Here is a 16,224-nt window from a genome sequence, read left to right as displayed (position 1 = left end):
ATGAATGCCGTTATTGTATAGATTCACAAATCAATGTTAAATTCAATGACACAAATCAATATATCAATGTTTATGAATGTCGTTTCTTCCCAAATTCACAAATCAATGTCAAATTCAATGACACAAATCAATAAATCAATGTTTATGAATGATCAATTACCATATCACAAATCAATGTTTGATTCAATTATTATATCAATTATCACTTGGCTCATAATCTTCATACGTTTCTCCAACCGGCTATTGACAATCAATGTTTCTGAATGAATGATTTGTTACATTTTTCCTATTTAACTCTAATTGCTATTTAACTCCGACTGCTGCTTCACTGACCTACTGACCTATGCTGCCGGTAAGTTCATCTCCCACCTTCAAACCTGCTTTTCTATTTGGTTTTTGGCTCCTATTGGCGCCTCCTACTAGCGCCACCGGAATATATACGTTTTAACTCAATTTATAGTTTGTTTGTATTCGGCTGAAGCTAAGACTTGATTTAGTTTATATGTTTATGAAAGTGTAGGATTCTTAGGACATCGTATTTGCAGAGATTACAGGTTCGACACCTTCCTTTATTTCCATATTGTACCTCATTTGATGTCTATAATGTGTGGTGTAGTTATGATCCTAATTTATTTGTCATCGAGAGGTGCATACAGGTTTTCTAATTCCCTCAATCGTCTAATGTACATGAAATATTAACGCTCTGTAGTCGGTTAAATCATTAAATTAGAATCTGTAAAATTCTGCGCTCATAATTTCGTTCTATTTAGTTATTGTCGATCATCTTAAATTCCGTTTTCGCAATGTTATAAATGAAACCATCTTTCAAGTGCCATCTGAAAATGTACTTTGATCATGGTCTGCCTAAAATGCAGACAGAAGGTGTCTCTTCTGAGGGAGTTCTCTAAATGGTATTCTACTCATTGCATATATATACTTCATTCCACATTTGTTGAAATTGCTTTGAGTCATGGTTTCATTCGTAAACACTCATCCTTTTGGTTGTTTATCATTCATATTGACAACATACTCTTTTCTCATAAAACCAACTTCGAATATCTACCATATCTTGACGGAATCCGACTTACGCCTTGATATTGTGTTGCGGCCGAGGTCAACAAGCAGGTATGGTTCCATTCATATGATTTGATTCATTTCATGATATTGCAATTTCAGATTGTAATGGTTTTTTAAATCGATTTAACTACTCCCTCAAATTTGGTAATGCAAACCCAATTATTTCTATATTGATTATTTTGGTTGACTTTAATTATTCTAATTATAACCTAGGGTTTAACGATTTTGGGACTGCGCTAACCTTCATCATTAGAGTGAAATTCAAGTACACATAGATTTAATATATCTCCCTTTACTGGTAAATTGTCTTTAGTTAAAGAATTAAGCGTCATCATTTTAAGACAATTTGAAAACGTTTTGTTTTACAGGCTGAAGTTTAGCGATTATCCAACAGAAATTACTGACCAATTTCTCAGCCAGAACATTTTCAGACAGATATTTGTTCGGAAATAAGTCTATTTCCCGACCAAATATACCGATCACTAACCTGTAGTAGCCAGTCGGTAAATTTTTTAAAAAAAATCAGCAATTTGCTATCCTATTCTTAAGTTTGGTAGAGTATGCTCATGTAATCTTCTAGCTTGATTGTTTTAATGGTCTATTTTATCACTTGCCTTGATTTCCGGAGAAAACGGAGACTATTTGTATGGTTGTGTCAAACCAAAAATATAATTGCGAAAATAATTATTTCAGGTGTGAATCTCAAGTTTTAATCCAAAATCTCAGACTTTATATTGGTTACCATATCAATATCTATACAAACTAAACAATACGATAAAAAGGTTATTTACAAAGTATGAAAAGTTCAGTCCATTTTTTCAACCAATAAAAATATAGGCGCGTTGTAACATAGATTATAAAAATGGTGTTTAAATAGTCTACATTATCACTTGGCTTGGCTTTTGGAGAAAACGTAAACTATTTGTTTGGTTGTGAGAAATTAGAAACAAAATTCTGCAAAGTAATTATTTCTCATGTAACTCCACATGTGTTATGTGATCTTTACGGAATTAACACCCACTGAAACTCCATCAGAAGGCCAACATCTGATACAAGGCACCTGAATCATGATATATGTTTATGTTTGGCAGCATTATGTTGCGTTGTCATTTTGTAAACTTGGAATATGACTATGTTTTCTTCGAGGATAGGGTTATTCCTATCTATGTTTTCCACTGCTCCTATATTTGTTTGAATGTCTGAGATCTAATACTCTTACCACTTAGCATCCCATCAGTTTTCCCTTTTTTTCACAGCATACCCCTCTTAAAATGGGGAACGAAATAAGCATCGGACAAACGCGCAACAATAACACGCCAGATAGATTACAGTTCAAGCCAAATTAGTGTGCTTCGACAAGGAAGCGGACTAGGTTATTGGCAAGCCAATTAACAAACTCCTCGACCTATACGAAAAGGTAGGCCACTTACAAGAACTTATTTAAAAACCAAACACATATTTCAATACCAATAAATAAAAAATTCAACCTACTAACTACTGGATTAACAACACCTTACAGGAAGATGGAAAAGGAAGAGTGTTGAACATTTTACAGGAATGTATTGGCAAACAATAAACAGTCAAAGTCAAGGTTGGGATGAGCAAATTTGGGAACGAGCGCGAGCTTAAAGGACAAAAGATAATGACAACACATTCGGAAATCGCATAACCAAACAGCGTCAATGGCCAAACAACCAAACTAGTAAAAAAAAGTTTTTGATGTTTGCCAAATTGGTAAAAAAAAGTATAACATGTGACAAATTGGTAAAAAAAATAATGGAATGTGACAAATTGACCAAAAAACTACCACCTTAATTAATTTACTATTCCTAAAAGTAAATTTGACCAAAATGCCCTTCTCGAAGCTATGGAGGACGAAGACTTCTAGGACCGTGGGCACGACTTTTTTTTTCTAGAAATTATCTTCCATCTTAAGACTATTTTTATGTTTCGAATTTTGTTTCTGAATAAATTATATTTCATCTTACAAGTATTAAACTTCTTTAGTAGAACCGAACAATTGTCATAGACTAACCCGCCTTATACTTCCGACTAGTTTTTGAAGCAACGACCCAATCCGACAATGATTACCTCTACAATTAAGTGATTTCGGGTATCCCAGTTAAGATATACTAGTATGTTTGTAAGATGGGTCGGACAATTCATATCTATTTTAACTGAGATATTATAAGTCAATTTTTACTAGTAGTTTTTGTCTAAATCAGTTTCATATAGGTTTTTATGGATCTCAATATTTTTGGTTGAATTATTAAGATTGAAGAAGTATCATATTTAAGAAAGTTGGTTTAATTTCGGGTAAAATTGGTTCGATTTAAATTTGGAGTCATAATTAAGTTGCGAACAACAAGTATCTATTTTTTTTTTCATTTTACTACTTAGGAAAGGGTAGTTTGGTCAATTATAGATCAAATAATAGAGAATTAGTTAAAATAAAAGTTTTTTGGCCAAATTGTCACAAATCTATACTTTTTTTAACAATTTGTCACAATTGACACTTTTTTTACCAATATGGCAACTATCTTCCACTTTTTTTACCAATATGGTAGTTTGGCCCAGCGCCAATCATGAGAAACAAAAGGTACTACAACAACTCTACCATGCAACGTTGCACAAAAAAAAACTCATAGATGATTAACAACCTGTCAAATTACAATGACCAACAGGCAAGTGATTCAAGCACACAATCTGGCAAGCTGATGTCAACCACAAAACAAGAGACCAAAGAAAAAAAGAAACCACACAGAAATGTAAGCATATGTCACTCACAGGGGCGAAGCTAAAGAGTAGCAAAGGGTAGCCCCTGCTACCCCAAACCCAGAAAAATTAATGAAGAAGAAGATATTCTGCTACCCCGTCTCACAGTTAATAAATAATAAATAAATAACAAGACCATGTTGTTCATATCAATCTGATTGGGTGTAGTGGTTAAGGCTTCAATCTAACTTCCAAGAGCATAGGTGTTCGACTCCTGGTAGCAGCGTTTTTTTTTTAAATGTTTTGTTTTATCTAGCTTATTTATTTTTCTTTCTCCAAATTTCACAAATTTATTTCTTTAACATTTATTCCTAATTTACTTATCTAGCTTAATCTATGCTTGTCTTGCCACTCGACTTTTAATATATTTAGTTGTTTATTTATTTTTCTTTCTCCTAATTTCACTAATTTACTTCTTTAACATTTATTCCTAATTTACTTCTTTCACATTTATTTTGATCGCTTTTCATTTTATAAGTTTGATGTATATCTTTTTCCTAGTTCATTTCTTTTTCCCATGATTTTGTGTTTCTTTTTAACTTTTAAAGTGAAAATATGACAAAAAAAAAATCAGTTTGTTAAATGCATTTGAAAACATACAAAATTTGACAATGATATAATACAATCATATTAAATGAAATCTCGTATGTTAGTTATACTTGATGGTCAAACAACTTATTCACGCAAAATATTTTGTTAGAAGTGGTAACATCCTAAGACGTGAGAAATAATCAACACACCATAGTCATAGCTGCAAAATTTTTTATCGGATCCTCAAAATGAAAAATATGATTAATATGGAATTTATGGATAAAAACACAAGCCATTTGATAAAAATCCATTTTCTTAATTTTACCCGTCTTTTAGCAGATTTATTTTGTACAACAACTTCGCTACCCCATATTTTAGATCCTGGATTCGCCCCTGGTCACTCATTAACATATTATTAAGTGAAAAGCATCGGATAACTAGAAGTGAAATGTCTGATACAAGACACATGAACTATGGCATATATGTTTAATTTTGGCAGGGTTATGTTGTGGTGTTGTTTTGTAAACTTGGAATAGAACTATGTTTTCCTAGAGAAGTAATTATATTTCATTCATTAACATATGCTTAAGTAAGAAGCATTGTTTAACAGTTATAAAATTAAACTTGCAGGACAAAAATAACAAAACAAGCAATCGATCTGCCGGGGTGCAACACAAACAGAAAGCGGCCAAAAGCATCGGAGACAACAACTACACATAACAACACCTAAAGAGCCGATGGATAATATAATGAGTAACAAAAAAGGCACATTAGAAATAACGACAATAAAAATGTATTGCCTCCGTCTAGATTTGCCACTTATTTTTCTAGCTTAATCCTTAAACAATAGTTTCCTTTCATTTAATTGTCGTATCTTTTCATTGCTGAATCCACTATATGCGGAGTAGAATTAAATTTCGAATAAAATGAAAATAGGGTAGAATTCAATTTCGTATAAAAAAGAGCAAATGGAAATAGGGTTGAATTGAATTAGAATGATTAATTAGGAATATTGTTGAACTTTGATGAGAAATTAGAGAGATGAAGAAGTTGTCAAAATCCCATGAAGAAGATGAAGATTAAGGGAATAGAAAGGAGGAAGGTAAGGGTATTTTGGTCATAAAAGATGAACTTAAGTGACAAAAAATCAATTTGTAGTCAATTGTCCACCGGAGCTAAAGTTTTGGCTGTAATTTCTCATCAGAAGTAAAATTTCGGATGTAATTTTCAAAAAAAATTATATAAGGCTGTAATTTTCAAAAAATGGTTTATAAAAGGCTGTAATCAACAATTTTCTCTTTTGATTACTTTAGATAAATACATTGATTTAATTCTCACTTTAAAATTAAAAATATTTTAAAAGATATTTTTGAATATTAAACCATTAATCTTATTGCAGAAAATCCTTAAATATGAGTATAATTTTCATCATATTTATGGGAATATTAAGAGCATATAATTGAAACCATCATAATGTTATTAAATTTGATTTTCATTATATTTATTTCAATATTATAAACAATTTTATCAAATAGTTATAGATATCCGTATAAAATTATGCAAAACGAATTTTGTGTTTCGAATGAAGTGAAGTTATAAAAGAAATATATGGTTTAGGGAAACAAATAGACATACAAATATTTAGTTTTAGTTTGTCGACTCCTAAACATGTCTTTATTTTTAAAAAATGACTTCCCTTATCGGCAATTTTTCCTACTTTAAGAAAGTAAGCACTAAGAACCGGGAGTTATATAACAAACCCTAGTAATGATTTTTTTATTGTTCTTTCGTTTGCAACTTTTTTTAAAACCGAAAATACACACACATATATTGAAAAAAACTTGAATGTGTAAATATTATTTTCAAAATATATTGAAATGTTTCCACATAGCAATAGTGTTTAATAAAATATAAGGCAAAACGTGCAAATTTCTTATAGATACGTTTGACACATATTACACATACAAATACAATTTAAGCGTGTGAGTAAGTTGGGTTTTAACCCCGTATATTTTACGCGTAAATATTTACGTTATATATACAAAATTGAAAATTATACAAAGTTATATTCACATTGTTTTGAACAAATATTAAATGATTTGGAGCATGCTGGTTTGTGAAGAGATATAATTAAAAATAATAATTATTGCATTACTTGATACATTTTATTCTAATTAATATGATTTTGATTAGTCATTAATTTTTTTATCTAACATAAAAACCATGTATTATTGATAAAGAGTAGAAAAAGTTCGATAATATTTGTCACAATTATATAACGAGTAGTTATTTAACGAACATTGATTTTTTTTTTTACCGTAATATGTATATTTGCAACAATAACAAATAACAACTTATATAGCGAAATGTTATGTACTTGAAAATTTAAATTAAATTACATGTCGTGATTTCGAGTGGGTATAAATAGTGTGGTAATGAGTATATATCTGCAATGCATGGACTGCGTATGAATAATCGTGACATTTGGAGACGTTATGACATAGAAAATATAATTCTTTTCTTAATTTTTATTTTAAAATAAGTATTGTATACACTATTTATAATACATTGATCTTGCATATCTGGCTTTTACATCCAAACAATATGTATTTTTATTTAAAAACAACTTTGAAGTTAAAACCTTAAAAAATTTGATTAGAGAAAGGTGAATCTATTTAATTTATAAGTAAGCAAATTATTTATATTTAAATAAAATTTTAAATTTTATATATCAATTTCATTATGTTTTTAAAATTTTAATAATAAAGTATACAAACAATGCGAAGCAGGAGATACTACCTAGTTATTATTATTCTCCTAATTAATAAGTATAATCTTTAATCTCACTTTAATTACTTTGGTAATTTTTGCTTAATTTGTTAATCGCTTGTTTAGATTGTCATAATTAGCATTAATTCCATGTTTTATCTCTTTAATGTTAGCATGTTTACCTTAATCATGTATGAGTAGTGATCATACTAAGGTTGTAGGGGGTTATGGGGGAATAATTACGGGTTAATCTATAAATATTAGTAAATGAACATGATTTAATGGTTCTATTTCCGATTCTTGAACATCATGTGTTTGATGAAATGTGTTTGATGAAATGTTTGATTGATAAAATCTCATGTTTCTTCTATCTATCTATATTAAATTTATAAAAGAATAACCACTCTTTAGTTTACTGAAGACGTGGCGCTTCCTCCTTTAATATTTTTCCGCCTAACTTTTAGATTATACGGAGCATGCAATTAACCCTAAGAGCACCCACAATGGGCTCTTCACCCATTCTCGTGAAGATGTGAAAACAATATCAAAATACAAAAGGTTGACACCTTGCAATAATGGCACAATTTTTTTGGCGAAATTTTCGCCTGCAGAAACATTGCATTTCACTTTTTTTTTCTTTATCAAATCAATTAGCCACTTGGATTTTGCCATGTGTTCCTCTCCCCAACTCTCCCCAACGGTACATTTTATTATCAACGGCTATATTTGCAGAAAATTTAGAACAGTAATATTCCACAAATAATTTTTTTTTTTAAAAATAAAATAACCATAATTCATATTTTTTTACCCTCTATAAAATGAGCCTAATATCCATATATTTCCTCACACTTCTTCTTTTATTTTCTCTCTACTTAATCTCTCCAAATTACATATATATCTATTATTTACTTTCAATATGAATCATTATAATAATAATAATAATAATAATAATATGAATTCAAATTTAAATAATAATATTAATCCTATATATATAAATCCTAATATAAATAATAATATGAATCCTTCTAATATTTATTATACTAATAATTATCATCCTTCTCAAGATCCTTCTCAAATGCAACCACCTCATTCATTATCATATAATTATCATAATTCTAATCCTAATTATACTTATTCTCAACCAATTAGGCCTATTGCTACTTCATTTTCCCCATATTCGCAACCTGTTCATCAAGCAAGAGATGCATCGCAAACTCCCCCAACTATCCACAATTCAAATGATATTGAAGTGGAAGTTGATGGGTGGAATGAAACAACTGTTGGAATATGTGTCCTCCGACAATAATGCGATCACAACTGTCGATCATGATGATCACATGTTTAAGTCTCATTTTCAAAATACATGTGGGATGTAATATTTTTACAGTCAACTGGTCCACACATATCGGTAATAATTGGCTGACTAGAGTTTGACATTACTGTCGTGCGACGGTGGTGATCAGTTGATCCCCTTAGGTCATACCTAAAGGGTAACACTCTTAATTGAATATTTAATTGATCCTATGACGATACGGGTTAATTAAATTACTAAAAATTGACGGACGATTTTGGAGGTGATATTTACGTGTCTCATTGTAATTTGATTAAATAAGATACGGTCTAAGTGATCGAATTGTTTTATTACTTATATGAAATTATTGTTTACGAAAACAATTTAAACTGAATGAATAATTTATTATAAATACAAGATATTGTGATTTATAATTGGTTAACCGTTTTGGTACAAGTAATTATGAATTGCTAAGTCGATTTTGTACATGACGTATTTTTATTGATACGTTGATTTTTAATATGTTAAAAATACATGACAATTTTACATGACTTGTGACATGTGACAAATTTGTGGGTTAATATCCGTATACTACCCCTTAAATTGCAGGACTATAACGCAAAATTTACATGCAATTTATAGTCATAAAACGATAAAACAACAGAAACGATAAGTGTATAGAAATCAACCTCGGGTCCTTTTAATTGCGGCGTAAAGATCAGAAATCTAAGCAGATTCCCTCCTAATCGTTGCACCCAAGACTTGGTCCGAGATATGCCCTTGTGCTAGAACAGTGTTCTCCGATTGCCTTGCAATATAGGGAGAACTGATGTGAGTTTTGTCGAGATGAGAGATCTCGGTTTCGAGAGAAAAATTAATCTCTAAAACCCTAATTCTTTCACTAATGATGATTAGGTTAAACTCAAGGAGAAGGCTCTCCTTTTGTTCTCCTAGTTCGGCCAAGCCGAGTCCATGGGGAGGAAATGGGCTTTTCCATTTCCTCTTCTATTTGACTCGTAATCCGAACCCAAATGGCTAAATGTATATGACGCGGTCGATTATAAATCACATTATCGGTTATCGGAAATTAAGGCATCGGCTAATAATGCGGGTTAGTCTGAATTATTAATACGTGTCCGACAAAACAAAAGATTTTATAATTTATTTTAATATACATTTAATTAAATATAAATCACGTATATTTAATTTTACGAATTAACTCGTTAATTCGCCTTAGCCCATGATATTTAATCCGTATTAAATATAATATCTCAACATCACATATTTGACTAATTACTTAGTCAAATAACTTGACTAACTCGTTAGTCAATATTTGGCATCTACATGACAGTATTTTCATATCGTCACATCTCTCGAACGTATCCTATAGGTGTGACTTTTAGGGACCAGTTGATCACCGCCATCCGTATGACAATAACGTCAAACTTATCTAGCAAGCCAACCGTTATTGATAAACGTGGATCAACTGATAATAATACCAAAGTATGCCCTTTGATCCTTTTAGAGGTTTATAAGTCCTTGCACTAATTGTTAAGGACACCAACCCCAACAAGCTCCCACTTGTCCGTACAAGTGTATGTGCAATGACGTTATCCGCACTAACCGGAGGACACAAGCTCCAACAAACTCCCACTTGTCCGAACAAGTGTAGGTGCGATAACCGATTCTCATATTCATTTAAAATCTCTCCCACTCAATGTAAAACAATTTGCAGATCTGGATCCACAAAGGTCGTATTTTACAATCGATCCGTATCTAGAGTGGTTTCCCCGACTAGAGAGTAACTTAACCGATAAAACGAATCCGTATTCGAGCATGGCCATGCATTTCGATTCTGACTCCTCGAGTGGCCCCGAGAAATATCGAGTACCTGATAAAGGCTGAATATTTCCTTCAACTCGACTCCTTCCGATCTAAGCACAAAGATGAAATGACCCGAAAAAAATCTACTTGGCCCCTGTTACGGATGACCGTGAGAAAGAAACCAAAGTCACCCAAAATCTGCCGTAGTCTCAAGAGACAATCGATAGTCAAAGAATCGACTCTTAGGATCACCATGGAAGTCCTATCCACGACCCGGCAACGAATGTTATAAAACATTTAGGACTCCACGTCGATGTCACAATTGTGTCCTACGAAATATCCGTATAAATCGCCTCTGTGATTGGTCACCAACCTGTTGACTTATGGCTCGTTGAACCCACCATCAACCAACGTCACGAAATAATTGCGAGTTATCACTCATGTGGGCAATTAAGGACTAACAAGATATGATGTTTGTTCATTTCACTTTGTGGTGTTCAAAATTGTCGTACAATTCCACATGAAAAACAAAATATATATATAAAATATCAAAACGATGATGTCGTATAGAGTACAAAGGAGAATGAATCGATCCATAAAAGAGTACTACAACTCAAGAACACGTTTGATTCCCATGGAATTTACGTGCCCTTCATGCTTATCTTGTCGTAATGCTTTAGTGAGAGGATCCGCTATGTTATCATCTGTAGCAATCTTTTCTATCACTACTATCTTTTGCTCCACGTAATCCCGGATTAGATGAGCTTTCCGTTGTACATGTCTAGACTTGTTGCTAGACTTTGGCTCCTTAGCTTGGAAGATGGCACCACTATTGTCGCAATAGATGGTGATCGGGTCATTCGAACTAGGCACTACAGAGAGCCCATGTAAGAATTGACGCATCCATATCGCTTCCTTTGTTGCTTCAGACGCGGCATAGTACTCGGACTCGGTCGTAGAATCTGCTTTAGTATTTGTTTCGAACTCTTCCACTGATCAGCAGCGCCATTAAGAGTAAAAACGAATCCCGACGAGATTTCGAGTCATCACGATCCGTTTGGAAGCTAGCATCTGCGTAACCGATTCTTGCGCATATAGCGTTTGAGAGCCTCCATAAGTCAATACCCAATCTTTAGTCCTCCGGAGGTACTTAAGAATGTTCTTGACAGCCAACCAATGTGGTTCACCTGGTTGCTGTTGGAATCGACTTGTCATACTCAATGCATATGCCACGTCCGGACGTGTGCATATCATGGCATACATGATTGATCCTATTGCCGAAGCATAAGGAATCCGTGTCATGCGCTCTTTCTCTTCCGGTGTCTCTCGTGCCTGAGACTTGCTCAAATGCACCCCTGGGGACATGGGAAGGAACCCTTCTTGGAGTTAGTCATGCTGAATCTCTCTAGGACTTTGTCTATGTAAGACTCTGATCGAGAGATAACATCCGTCGTGATCTATCTCGATAGATACGGATGCCTAGAATTCTTTGTGCCTCTCCCAGATCTTTCATCCGGAAATGGTTTTTCAACCATACTTTCACCGAAGTTAAGAGAGGTATGTCATTCCCAATCGGGAGTATGTCGTCAACATACAATATTAGGAAGACAATCTTGCTCCCACTCGACTTGATATATAGACATGGTTCCTCGATCGATCGAGTAAATCCATTTTCTTTTATCACTTGGTCGAAGCGATGATTCCAACTCCTTGATGCTTGCTTAAGTCCATAAATGGAACGCTTAAGCTTGCACACTTTCTTAGGATGTATTGGATCGATGAAACCTTCGGGTTGTACCATGTACAACTCTTCCTCCAAAAAGCCGTTTAAGAAGGCGGTTTTCACATCCATTTGCCAAATTTCATAGTCATGAAAAGCGGCGATCGCTAAGATAATCCGAATGGAACGCAAAGATAACTACGGGTGCAAAAATCTCATCGTAGTGCAAACCTGGCACTTGGGTGAAACCTTTAGCAACTAGTCGTGCTTTGTAGATATCTTGTTGACCTTCCACAGAATGCTTTATCTTGTAAAGCCATTTGCATTGAAGGGGACGAACCTTAGCAAGTAAGTCAACAAGATCCCACACGTTGTTCTCATACATGGAGTCCATCTCGGATTGCATGGCCTCAAGCCATAGCTTTGAGTCGAATCGGTCATGGCACCTTTATAGGTTGCGGGTTCACTACTCGTTAAGAGTAGAACGTCATCTATGTCATGTTCCTCGACCATACCGATGTATCTGTCCGGAGGAATAGAGACTCTTCCCGACCTCCTAGGTTCCTCAAGAATATTCACCGCAGCCGGGATTGAAGGAATAGGTTCCTCCAATGGTTGCTCGGTGTTTGGTTCTGGAATCTCCGACAAGTCGAAGGTTCTATCACTCTTTGCATTCTCGAGAAATTCCTTCTCTAAGAATGTCGCACTAGCCGCAACAAAAACACGTTGTTCGGTTGGCGAATAAAAGTAATGACCACGTGATCCTTTAGGATAACCTATAAAGTATGTCTTGACCGATCGCGGGCCGAGCTTATCCTCGTGTCTCCACTTGACATAAGCCTCGCAGCCCCAAACCCGTATAAAGGACAAGTTAGGGACCGTTCCCTTCCATAGTTCATATGGAGTCTTGTCAACAGCTTTAGACGGACTTCGGTTAAGTATTAGAGCGGCTGACATAAGAGCATAACCCCACAATGAATCAGGTAAAACCGTGTGACTCATCATGGATCGAACCATATCAAGTAGTGTTCGATTTCTCCGTCGGACACACCATTCAACCGAGGTGTTCCAGTGGAGTTAATCGTAGGGCAATCCCACAGTCCTTCAGGTGTTGATCAAACTCGTGAGAAAGATACTCGCCACCACGATCCGAACGCAGTGTTATTATCTTTCTACCCAACAGGTTCTGCACCCTATTTTGGTATTCCTTGAATTTCTCAAAGGATTCACTTTTGTGCTTCATTAAGTAGACATAGCCATATCTACTCAAATCGTCCGTGAAAGTGATGAAATATCTATAGCCTTCTCGTGCGGTGATTGACATAGGACCACATACATCCGTGTGTATGAGCCCTAATAGGTCAGCAGCGCGCATTCCAACACCTTTGAAGGAAATCCGAGTCATCTTACCGATGAGACATGATTCACACGTGCCAAATGATTGAAAATCAAAGGCCGAGATAGCTCCATGTTTGATGAGCCGTTTTACGCGTTTCTCATTAATGTGTCCCATACGGCATTGCCATAGATATGTTTGATCTTTGTCACCAACCTTTAACCTTTTATTCATTACGTGTAATATTTCCGAGGTCCGATCTAAAACATAAATTCCGTTCATGGAAACCGCCTTGCAAATCATATCGTGTAATGAGAAAATGCAAGAATTATTCTCTATTACAAATGAAAAACCAAGTTTATCAAGCGCAGAAACTGAAATAATGTTTTTGGAAAGACTAGGTACATAATAGCAGTCATATAATGACAACTCAAATCCGCTTGGAAGTGGATCACATATGTCCCCTTGGAGATGGCAAACTCTTGCTCCATTCCCAACACGCAGTCCACCTCACCCTTTACGAGGGGTTCGATGTTTCGGAGCCCCCGCACATGATTACACAGATGAGAACCACAACCAATATCAAGTACCCAAGTTCCGTAACTTGCGTGGTTAATCTCAATCATATGAATAAAAGTAGAAGAGAGAGAAGACATACCAACAGGTTTAACACGACCTGCCTTTAAGTCCTCATGATAAACAGGACATGTGCGTCTCCAATGCCCAGTCTTGTGGCAATGATGGCATTCCATGTTTTCACTCTTGCTCTTTGTCATGCCCGATGAGTTACTTGCCTCACCAGACCACTCTTCCCTGAACCCGACTTCTTGAACTTCGCCTTACCTCATCGTTAGGTTTGCCGGAGCTTTGCCCTTACCTTTCCCTTTGTTTGACACAACGAGAACATCCTGTTTGAACTCCCACCGCACTTCATGTCCTTCTCGGTGCATGTACGAGGAGGGAGTGCCATTCATGGGGAGTTTTCTTCAAATCATTCATATAGTAATTCGCTCTGAATTGCGAATAACCATCGTGGAGTGAATGAAGAATACGGTCGATAACAATATTCTCGCTGATGTTACGATTAAAGGTCTCCGCTTTCTCGACATTCTCAATCATGCTGAGAATGTGTGGGCTAACCGGTTGGCCCTTCTGGAGTCTCGCATCAAAGAAGCGAGTGGTATGCTCATAGGTCACGATTCTCGGTGCTTTCGAGAATTCCTTAGTGAGCGTGGTGAAAATCTTGTTTGCACCTTGGGCTATGAAGCGTTTCTGCAAATTGGGTTCCATTGCAAAAATGAGCACGTTTTTAATCGCACCCGCTTCCATGACGAAATCGTTATAAGTAGCGATCTCGTTAGCTCCAGCCGTGGGAACTGGGTGTGGCGGCATGGGCTCAAGTAGATATTTGAGCTTTCCGTCGCGGCGGCAGATTCCGTAATGCCGCCTCCCGGTCCGCGAAGTTGGATCCATCATTCTTCGATCGAGTAGACCGATTCATCCGATTCATGAAGATCCTAAGCCCGGACTCACGGTCCAATGTGGCACTTGGCATTGGGTTATCACTTGAACCAGCCATTTGATGTTTAGCAGTTTAAAACGTGATCTACACTGAAAAAGAAAGAAAAACAAAACGAAATAAGCAACTCATCGAGGTGATTTAAGTCTATTTTAAAATTCATTTTAAACATGTAGACTCTCGCACTTGCATAATTGATCTCCCTCAAGAATGATACAAGTGATCCCAAGACTCAATTTCGAAATTGATAAGCCAACTGTTTAGCTAATTCTTCCTAAGAACTCTCTTGGTCGATAGATTTCCGTAAATCCTATCTATAGTCCACCATAATCACAGGATCGTACGAGTGACCAAGTGTTGAGATAAAATAGGTCAATCGGTTCCAACTTACCCGACGTAGAAGGGGTCATAGTATGCCTACCGACGAAGAAGGGACTCATTGGAGTTTGACCTATAAAGACCGTTCTCAATTTTTGTTTATACGAGGAAGATCCCATCAACTAAATTATAATTCATTTTTAAGTGAACGAATAACTAGCGTCTGTCGTGAATGAATTAATTTAGATGATGGCTTAAAACGTGTGACATGAGAATGTCAATGAAAACTAACTCGTGACCTCTATATGTGTCAGTTTTCATGCAATAAATTAGGTGGTTTGGTTTTTAGGCGGAATATGATGCATATTATCGTTGCGAAAAATAAATAAATGAATGCAAAAACGTAAATAAAAATGTCCTAGTGTGGCCTATCCTAGTAAAAGAACATAATACAACTTTGGAATCCACCGTTGGACCCGAAAAGCTTGTCTTGATGTTCCATCTTGATCCAAGTAGCGGGAGTGAGCATCCGGTCTCCATCTTTGGTCTTCTCAAAAATTACAATTGAAATTACAAATATAAACCTATTTACATTCTAATTAAAACTGTAATTACAAGTGAAAAATCCAAAACGGAGATACAAGATCTCAAAATACAACCAAGACCGTGTTCCATCATTACGGTAACACGTTCTACTAAGGCCACACTAAGTTACAATCGCTTGTAAAATTAAATACGTAATTAAAAGGCATTCACGGCATTCAACAAAACGATAAATAAAAATGCATCAACTAAAACAAATTCATTCGTGACATAATTCTGTAATTATGTTAAATTTATCCAAACCACCTTTTAATGATTAAAATTCGTGTGATAAAACCGCTTCTATCATTTAATTTTAATCTATTATAATCCGTCATTTTAAAGACACTTTAAAACAACTATATGGTACGTGAGTGAACCGATTCACTATTAAGCGAGTGTACTATATCCGGATAAAGTACATATTAAAGCCAAAGGAAAATTTAAATCAAAAGAAACAAATTTTCAAAGCTGCTAAAGAC

This window comes from Silene latifolia, chromosome 3, assembly GCF_048544455.1.
Source record: "Silene latifolia isolate original U9 population chromosome 3, ASM4854445v1, whole genome shotgun sequence".
NCBI classification, from domain to species: domain Eukaryota; kingdom Viridiplantae; phylum Streptophyta; class Magnoliopsida; order Caryophyllales; family Caryophyllaceae; genus Silene; species Silene latifolia.
The sequence above is the reverse complement of the archived record's forward strand: the minus strand, read 5'-3'. Positions refer to the sequence as shown.